This window comes from Chlorocebus sabaeus, chromosome 22 (assembly GCF_047675955.1).
Source record: "Chlorocebus sabaeus isolate Y175 chromosome 22, mChlSab1.0.hap1, whole genome shotgun sequence".
Classification (NCBI taxonomy): domain Eukaryota; kingdom Metazoa; phylum Chordata; class Mammalia; order Primates; family Cercopithecidae; genus Chlorocebus; species Chlorocebus sabaeus.
In genome coordinates, this window is record NC_132925.1 from 97177339 (window position 1) to 97185696 (window position 8358).

Here is an 8358-nt window from a genome sequence, read left to right on the forward strand (position 1 = left end):
TGGACCTCAAGTGATCCTCCCACCTTGGTCTCCCAAAGTGTTGGGATTACAAGTGTGAACCACCATGCCCAGCCTCACTGTTTATTTTTAAATTATTACTGTGAAAAATACAAATACATACAAAAGTAGAGAGGATAATATTCTGACCTCTCATGTACCCATCTCCCCACTTTGATAACTGTCAAGTCTTCAAGTCACGGCCAACCCTGTTTCATCTCTATCTCCACCCACTCTAATCATCCCAGGAGGTTCCCAGAGGTTGCATGTGGGTGTAGAAAAAGAGAGGAGAAAGGGTGACTCCAAGACTTTTAGTGGAATCCAAGGGAAGATGTCATCTCATTTCATCCTTTTAATTTTTACTCGTTTAATCCTCACACCAAAATTATAAGGTAGGTATTATTTTTCCCATTTTACAGAAATTGAAATTTAGACGGCCAGCAAATAGGAAGCAGTTTAATATTTTAAAAACAACTTTAATGAGGCATAAGTGGCATGTGATAAACCTCACTTATTTAAGGTGTACAATTTGATAAGTTTTGACATGTGTGTATACATCCATGAAACCACCACTGCCACAATCAAGACAGGGAACACATCTGTCACCCACGAACTTTTCTTCATCCCCTTTTAAAATCTCTCCTCCATCTCTTCCCACACACCACAACCCAATCACTGATCTGCTTTCTGTCACTATAATTCATTTGAATTTCCTAAAGTTTTACGTAAGAGGAATCATACAGTATGTACTCTTTTTTTTTGTCTGACATCGTTCACTCAGTATAATTATTTTAAGCTTCATCCAGGTTGTCTACTCATATTTTTAACTAATAGCTTCTCCCTTCATTAGGAATCTTAGCATATCACAGGGTCATTTAAGAGAAACACAAAATAGGCCCGGTACAGTGGCTCACGCCTGTAATCCTAGCACTTTGGGAGGCCAGGGCAGCTGGTGGATCACCTGAGGTCAGGAGTTCGAGACCAGCCTGACCAATATGGTGACTCCCCGTCTCTACTAAAATACAAAACTTAGCTGGGCATGGTAGCGTGCGCCTGTAGTCCCAGCTACTCGGGAGGCTGAGACCAGAGAATTGCTTGAACTCAGGATATTTGGGTGGCAGATATTTGTCACACTTGGTGGCCTTCCTGCATCTCCTAAACAGTCTTCCTATGTTTTGGACAGTTCCCACGTAAGTAGTTCTTCTCCCCTGTGGTAGAAACCAGAATTTATTTTCCCACCTTCCCCAGGAACACAGACATGCCACTGAGCTCAACCCATCGTATGCGCCCATCCCAAAACTTCAGTTTGGAACAGGAAGCAGGAACCTGCAGCATCCATATTTTGGTGAAAATGGCTGATGGACAGCAGTGTTGGAACTTCTGGAGTCCACTTTCCACTGACCACCATACAAGCTGAGGGATCTGTCCCTACTGGCTGTGGTTTGGCCATTGTCTGGGCTATGTAGCCTGCAATCCTGACTCGAGCACTCCTGAAGGTTCTGTAATCTGATACCACACCAGCCAGTAAGGACTCTGTGGTCTGCTGCTAAGAGGGCTGTGTGATGTTGAAAATCATTTCAGGAGTATTCCAGCAACAGGTGCTGAAGGGTGAGCTTGAGAAGTTGAGAGAATTTCTAATGGCCTGCTTGCTTCTTCACTGACTTCTGGGTTAAAGGTGGCCTATGATGCAAGAAGTTGAGATGCTGGAAATGCTCTTATGTGACATAAAAGGATCCAAAGACAGGCAGCCCAGAATGTTGGAGTGGATTTATTAGGTATGTCATCCATCTGTTATCCATCCCCACCTGTGCTTGCTGAGAGGGCTTAGAGGACACTTTTGCCCATCATTGAATAACTTGTTGGTGAGGAATGCTGGCAACTTTGACCTGTCAGGGGTGTAGGTGGGAGCCTGTGCTTTGAAGTGGCCTTCCTGCTTTCAGGGAGGATCATGGGATCTTAGGGTTGACAGTGGCCAAGGAATGGCTCATAAGCACCAAAGGCAAAATGGGCATGGTTACTGGAAAAAGCAGCAGGGCTGGAGAGGGTGGTAATCAGATGGTCTGACCGACAGAGATCCCTGGGAGTGACTAATGGATTGTGGGTTTCCTAAGAATTGAAAGAGTTCTACTAAAGTTTTACTGATATGTATTCTGAATCCAGATTTGCCTTCTCTGCCTGCCACATTTCTGCTAATCCCTCCATCTATAGACTTCATGCCTTACTCATTTTCATGGAACCAAATTCAAGCCTGCTTCTGATTGAAGATCTCATTTTGTAGCAAGAGAAGTGAGGCAAGTCTTCCAGTTAATGGTGGCAGATAAAATACATATTTTTTGCTTCCTTTTGAAAGCTCACTACAATTAAAGTAGATGATAAAGAGAAAAAAATATATAGCATAAACTCTCAGGAACATAGTATACAACATACTCTACAGGGACATAACAATACCACCACGGATTCTGGAAAGCAAGTGATGTGTGATGTGCAGTGTAGCAGTCCTCACTCTAAGTCAGCAATGGGAAGCCCAGATGCAACTCTTCTATACCTCAGAATCCACAGAGAAGGTCCAGAATTGGCAACACTGGGTACCTTTAAACATACAGGAGAATCAACCACCACCTGGTACAAGCCAGGGGTTTCATTTCCAAAGAAGATAAACCAGAGGGCTCTTGACTAAGACACTCAGCAGAGGTGAAGGCAGTGGTGCAGTGTGAACACTGGGTAATTAAGAGAAACTCCATATTCTAAATGGAAAACCCTACTCCCACTCAGCTCCCAGAAAGCTGGCAGGTCAGCTATGACTTCCAAATAGGGAATTGAAATTGAGGGATCTGACAGCCCAAGAGGAAACAAAAAGATATCAGTAAGCCTGGTCAAATCATCCTACAATGAAGCCCTCTAATTAACAAGGCCCTTCACACATGCTGAGTTTCCAATGAGCTCTTTGATGATTGATATGGTTTGGCTGTGTCCCCACCCAAATCTCATCTTGAATTGTGGCTCCCACAATTCCCACGTGTCATGAGAGGGGCCCAGTGGGAGGTAATTGAATCATGGGGTTGGGTCTTTCCCTTGCTGTTCTCATAATGAATAAGTCTCACAAGATCTGATGGTTTTATAACGAGGAGTTCCCCTGCACAGGTTCTCTCTCTGCCTGCTACCATCCATGTAAGACATGACTTTGCTCCTCCTTGCCTTCTGCCATGATTGTGAGCCCTCCCCAGCCATGTGGAACTGTGAGTCAATTAAATCTCTTTCCGTTCTAAATTAGCCAGTCTCAGGTATGTCTTTGTCAACAATGTGAAAACGGACTAATACAGCGATCTACTTCTTCAAATGTTTGAAAGGACGACTTCTGGCCTGGACTAAATGGTGTAAACTTGTTTCTCCCTGTTCCTTCCTGTCAAGTACAACTATAAACTGTGAAAACAATGCAAGAGGCAATCAGAGGATAACTCTGAAAGCTGGCAAGGGAATTATGCATTAGTTTGGGACCCTAAGAATAAAGGAACAACTCAGTAGCAGGATATCTTATGTACCCACACTCAGTGGAAGAAGATGACCCAGGCCTGGTGTTTCCCGACCCCCAGCCTATCAATAGAAAGCAGCCAAAACAGGTTCAGCCCTCTTACAATTTGAAGAGGAGTCCCTCTGACAACTCCACATGAGCCCAGCATCACCAGAGGGGAGATTACTCAGGTGCCCTACTAACAATTCGCAGCCAGGGAAAGCACTCTCCTTTCACACTGGGCCTGAAACTCACCTCCCCTGCCAAGAGACGCTAGGCAGCCTGACCTGGCAACACCCCTTCTGTCCTCTCAGGCAGCACCAGCAGGAACCAGCAGGAGCTCCAGCGTGCCAAAGAAACCAAGCATATGAAAAGAACACCACAAAGGCTCTGAAAATTAAATTGTCATTGGAACCTCAGCCCACTGCAACCTCAGTCCTCAGACCAGGATATGCATGATAAATGTAAACAAGGCAACTGATGTTGCAACCCAGGAACTAAGTAGGACCCAGAGTCTCCTAACATGATAGCCAACATATCTAAGACACAACTGAAACTTGTCATACCAAGAATGAGGAATATCACAACTTGAATTGTGAAAAGAATCAACTGGCACCAACACTGAGATTAACCAGTTGTTAGAATTATCTGAAAAGGATTTTAAAGTGGCCATGATAATAATGCTTCAATAATTGATTCAAATTTTATTGGAATGAATAAAAAAATTTTTTTAAATTTCACCGAAAAAAGAAGTTATATAGAAGAACCAAATGGAAATTATAGAACTGAAAAATACAACCACAGAAATAGCCTACTGGATGGCCTCAATAGGAGAGAGATGACAGAAGATAAAATCAGTGCTTGACTGAGGACAGATCAATAGAATTTATCCAGTCTAAACAAAATAGACATAATATAGTGGGAAGAAATTATATATGTGTATATATGTATGTCTCTCTCTCTCTCTCTCCCTCTCTCTCTCTCTCTCTATATATATATACACACACACACCTAATAAATCCACTCCAATCTGGGCTGGGCTGCCTGTCTTTGGATCCTTTATATATATATATATGGAGAGAAAGAGAGAGAGAGTCAGTCTCAGGGGCCCATAGGACAATAACAAAAAAATCAACGTTTGTATCACTGCATATCATTGCAGTCTCAGAAGGAGAGGAGAAAGAATAGACTGAGAGAATAACTAAAGTAATAGTGCCTGAAGACTTCCAAAATTTGGTTAAGACACAAACCAGCACTTTCAAGAAGTTGAGAAAACCCCAAACAGAATAAACCCAAAGAAATCCATGCCAAGACACGTCATAATTAAACTTTTGAAAACTAAAGATGAAGAAAAAAAATCTCAAAAGCAGCCAGAGAGAAACAACACATCACCTGTAGTTAAATGCCAATTCAAATGACAGTGGATTTATCATCCAAAACTATGGAGGCCATTTGGGAGGCCTAGGCAAGTGGATCCCTTGAGGTCAGTAGTTCAAGGCCAGCCTGGCCAACATGGTGAAAACCCATCTCTACTAAAAATACAAAAAGTAGCCAGGTGTGGTGGCACATGCTGGTAGTCCTAGCCACTCAGGAGACTGAGGCAGAGAATCACTTAAACTCAGGAGGCGGAGGTTGCAGTGAGCTAAGATCATGCCACTGCACCCCAGCCTGAACTCTAGCACTCACTGGACACAGCGAGACTCTGTCTCTAAAAAAAAGCAAAACTATGGAGGCCAGAAGGAAGTAGTACAACATATTTCAAGTGCTGAAGGAACCATCAGCTGTGAAATTTATATCCAATGAAAGTATCTTTCAGGAATGAAGGGGAAGTCATCCCAGGAAATCCCCAGAAAAGGCTTACAGGAACTAGAGGAACTAATCAATGAGTTCAGCAAAGTTGGAGGATATAAGATTAACACACAAACATTAATTGCATTTCTATTTACTAACAATGAACATGTAGAAAATGAAATTTAAAACTTAATACCATGTACAGTCACTCAAAAGAAAATGAAATATTTAGGCAAAACACATACAGGATATGTATGACAAAAACTACAAAATGCTGATTAAAGAAATAATGGAAGAGCTAAACAAATGGAGAGACAGAGTGTGTTCATGAGTTGGGAGACTCAACATAGTAAAGATGTCAATTCTCCCTAAACTGAATTATAGGTTTTATTCAATGCCTATCAAAATTCCAGCAAAGTTTTTAATAGATTTAGACAAGTGTATTCTAAAATTTATATGGAAAGTTGAAGACCCTCAAATAGTTAGAATAATCTTGACAAAGAAGAATAAAGTGGGAGGAATCACTCTACCTGATATCGTCTTCCTATATAGCTACAGTAGTCAAGATCATATGATATTAGCAGAGGGATAAACATATAGATCAATAGACCTGAACAGAGGACCCAGAAATAGATCCAAATAGGCTCAGCCGATTTTTGACAAAGATGCAAAAGCAGTTCAAGACTTTTCAACAAATAGTGCTGGAGCAATTAGACATCCATAGGGGAAATAATAACCTCAACCTAAATCTCACACTTTATACAAAAATTAACTTGAAATGGATTGTGGATTTAAGATGTAAAACATCTAAAATGACCTTGAGCCAGGTGTGGTGGCTCATGCCTGTAGTCCCAGCTCCTCGGGAGGGTGAGACAGGAGGAGGATTGCTTGAGCCCAGGAGTTCTGGGCTGTAGTGCACAGTGCTGATTGGGTGTCCACACTAAGTTCAGCATCAATATAGTGACCTCCTGGAAGTGGGAGACCACCAAGTTGCCTAAGGAGAAGTGAATTAACACAGGTTGCAAATGGAGCAGGCCAAAACTCCCATACTGATCAGTAGTGGGACTGCACCTGTAAATAGCCCCTATACTCCAGCCTGGGCAACACAGCAAGACTCTTGTCTCAAAAAAAAAAAAAATCTTGAAAAAGAAGAAAGTTAATGGTCTCACACGTCCTGATTTCAAAACTTACTACAAAACTCCAATAATCAAAACAGTGTGGCACTGGCATAAAGGCAGGTACATAGATGGTGATAATTTTAGGTGTCAGTTCGACTGGACTAAGGGACGTCCAGATACCTGATAGAACATTATTTCCAGTGTGTCTGTGAGGGTGTCTCTGGAATAGATGAGCATTTCAATCAGTTGTGCATTGTGGATGGGAATGTAAAATAGTACAGGTGCTCGGAAAACAGTATGGCAGTTCCTCGAGAAATTAAAAATCAAATTACCATATGATCTAGCATTTCTACATTTGAGTATATACCCAAAAGAATGGAAAGCAGGGCCTTGAAGAGATATTTATATACCCATGTTCATAGCAGCATTATTTGCAATGCCCAAAAGGTGGAAACAACCCAAGCGTCCATTGGTGAATTAATTAGTAAGCTAAATGTGGAAGGAAATTCTGACACATGCTACAACATGGAGGGAGTGTGAGGACATTATGCTAAATGAAATAAGCAGTCAAAAAAGACAAATATTGTATTATTCCACTTATATGTTAAATGTATAGAGATAGAAAGTAGAATGGTGGTTGCAAGGGCTGGGGGCAAGAGGCAGTAGGGAGCTACTGTTCAATAGGTACAGAGTTTCAGTTTGGAACGATCAGAAGAATTCTGTGGATGGATGGTGGTGATGGCTGCACAACAGTGAGAATGTATTTAATGCCATTGAACTGTACACTTAAAAATGGTTAAGAAAGTAAATTTTATGTTATATGTATTTTACCATAATTTTTTTAAAAAGAACACAGAGACCCTTGGCATTCCCTGTACTGGACATGACTCAGAGAATAAGTAAGTGAGCATCTTTTTAAAAAAATTTAAAACCAAAGTATAAAACTTATAGAAAAAAAACAGAAGACTATTTCAGCATTTAGGGCTATGGAATAAGTTTTTATACTTAACACCAAAAGCATGATATATAAAAGGAAAATGTGATCATCTAGATCTTACCAAAATAAAAATCTTTTGCTCAGCAAAAGACCATGTGAAGAGAATAAAAAGACAAGCTGCAGATTGAGAAAAATATTTGCAATATCTAGACACACAAAGAACTCCCAAATTCTAAAACATACAAACAATCCAATGAGAAAATAGGCAAAAGGCATGAACCAATGTTCCACCAAAAAGGACATACAGATGGGAAATAATTTAATGAAAGGAAGTTCCGTATCATTAGTCATCAGGGAAATACAAATTAAAACCAAAATGAGATATCACTACATACCTCTCAGAGTTGCTGATATTTAAAAAATGATGACAACACCAAAATATACTTGTGAGAAGGCAGAGAAATTGGATCACTCACATTGCTACTGGGAAGGTAAAAATAGTACAGCCACTGCAGAAGACACTTAGGCAGCTTCTCTTTTTTTTTTTTTTTTTTTTTTTTTTTTTTTTTTTTGAGACGGAGTCTCACTCTGTAGCCCAGGCTGGAGTGCAGTGGCACGATCTCGGCTCACTGCAAGCTCCGCCTCCCAGGTTTATGCCATTCTCCTGCCTCAGCCTCCTGAGTAGCTGGGACTACAGGCGCCGGCGCCCGCCATCACACCCGGCTAAATTTTTTTTCTTTTCTTTGTATTTTTAGTAGAGATGGGGTTTCATCATGTTAGCCAGGATGGTCTCCATCTCCTGACCTCGTAATCCACCAGCCTCGGCCTCCCAAAGTGGGCAGCTTCTTTTTTTTTTTTTTTTTTTTTTTTTTTTTGAGACGGAGTCTCCCTCTGTCGCCAGGCTGGAGTGCAGTGGCCGGATCTCAGCTCACTGCAAGCTCCGCCTCCCGGGTTTACGCCATTCTCCTGCCTCAGCCTCCCCAGTAGCTGGGACTACAGGCGCCCGC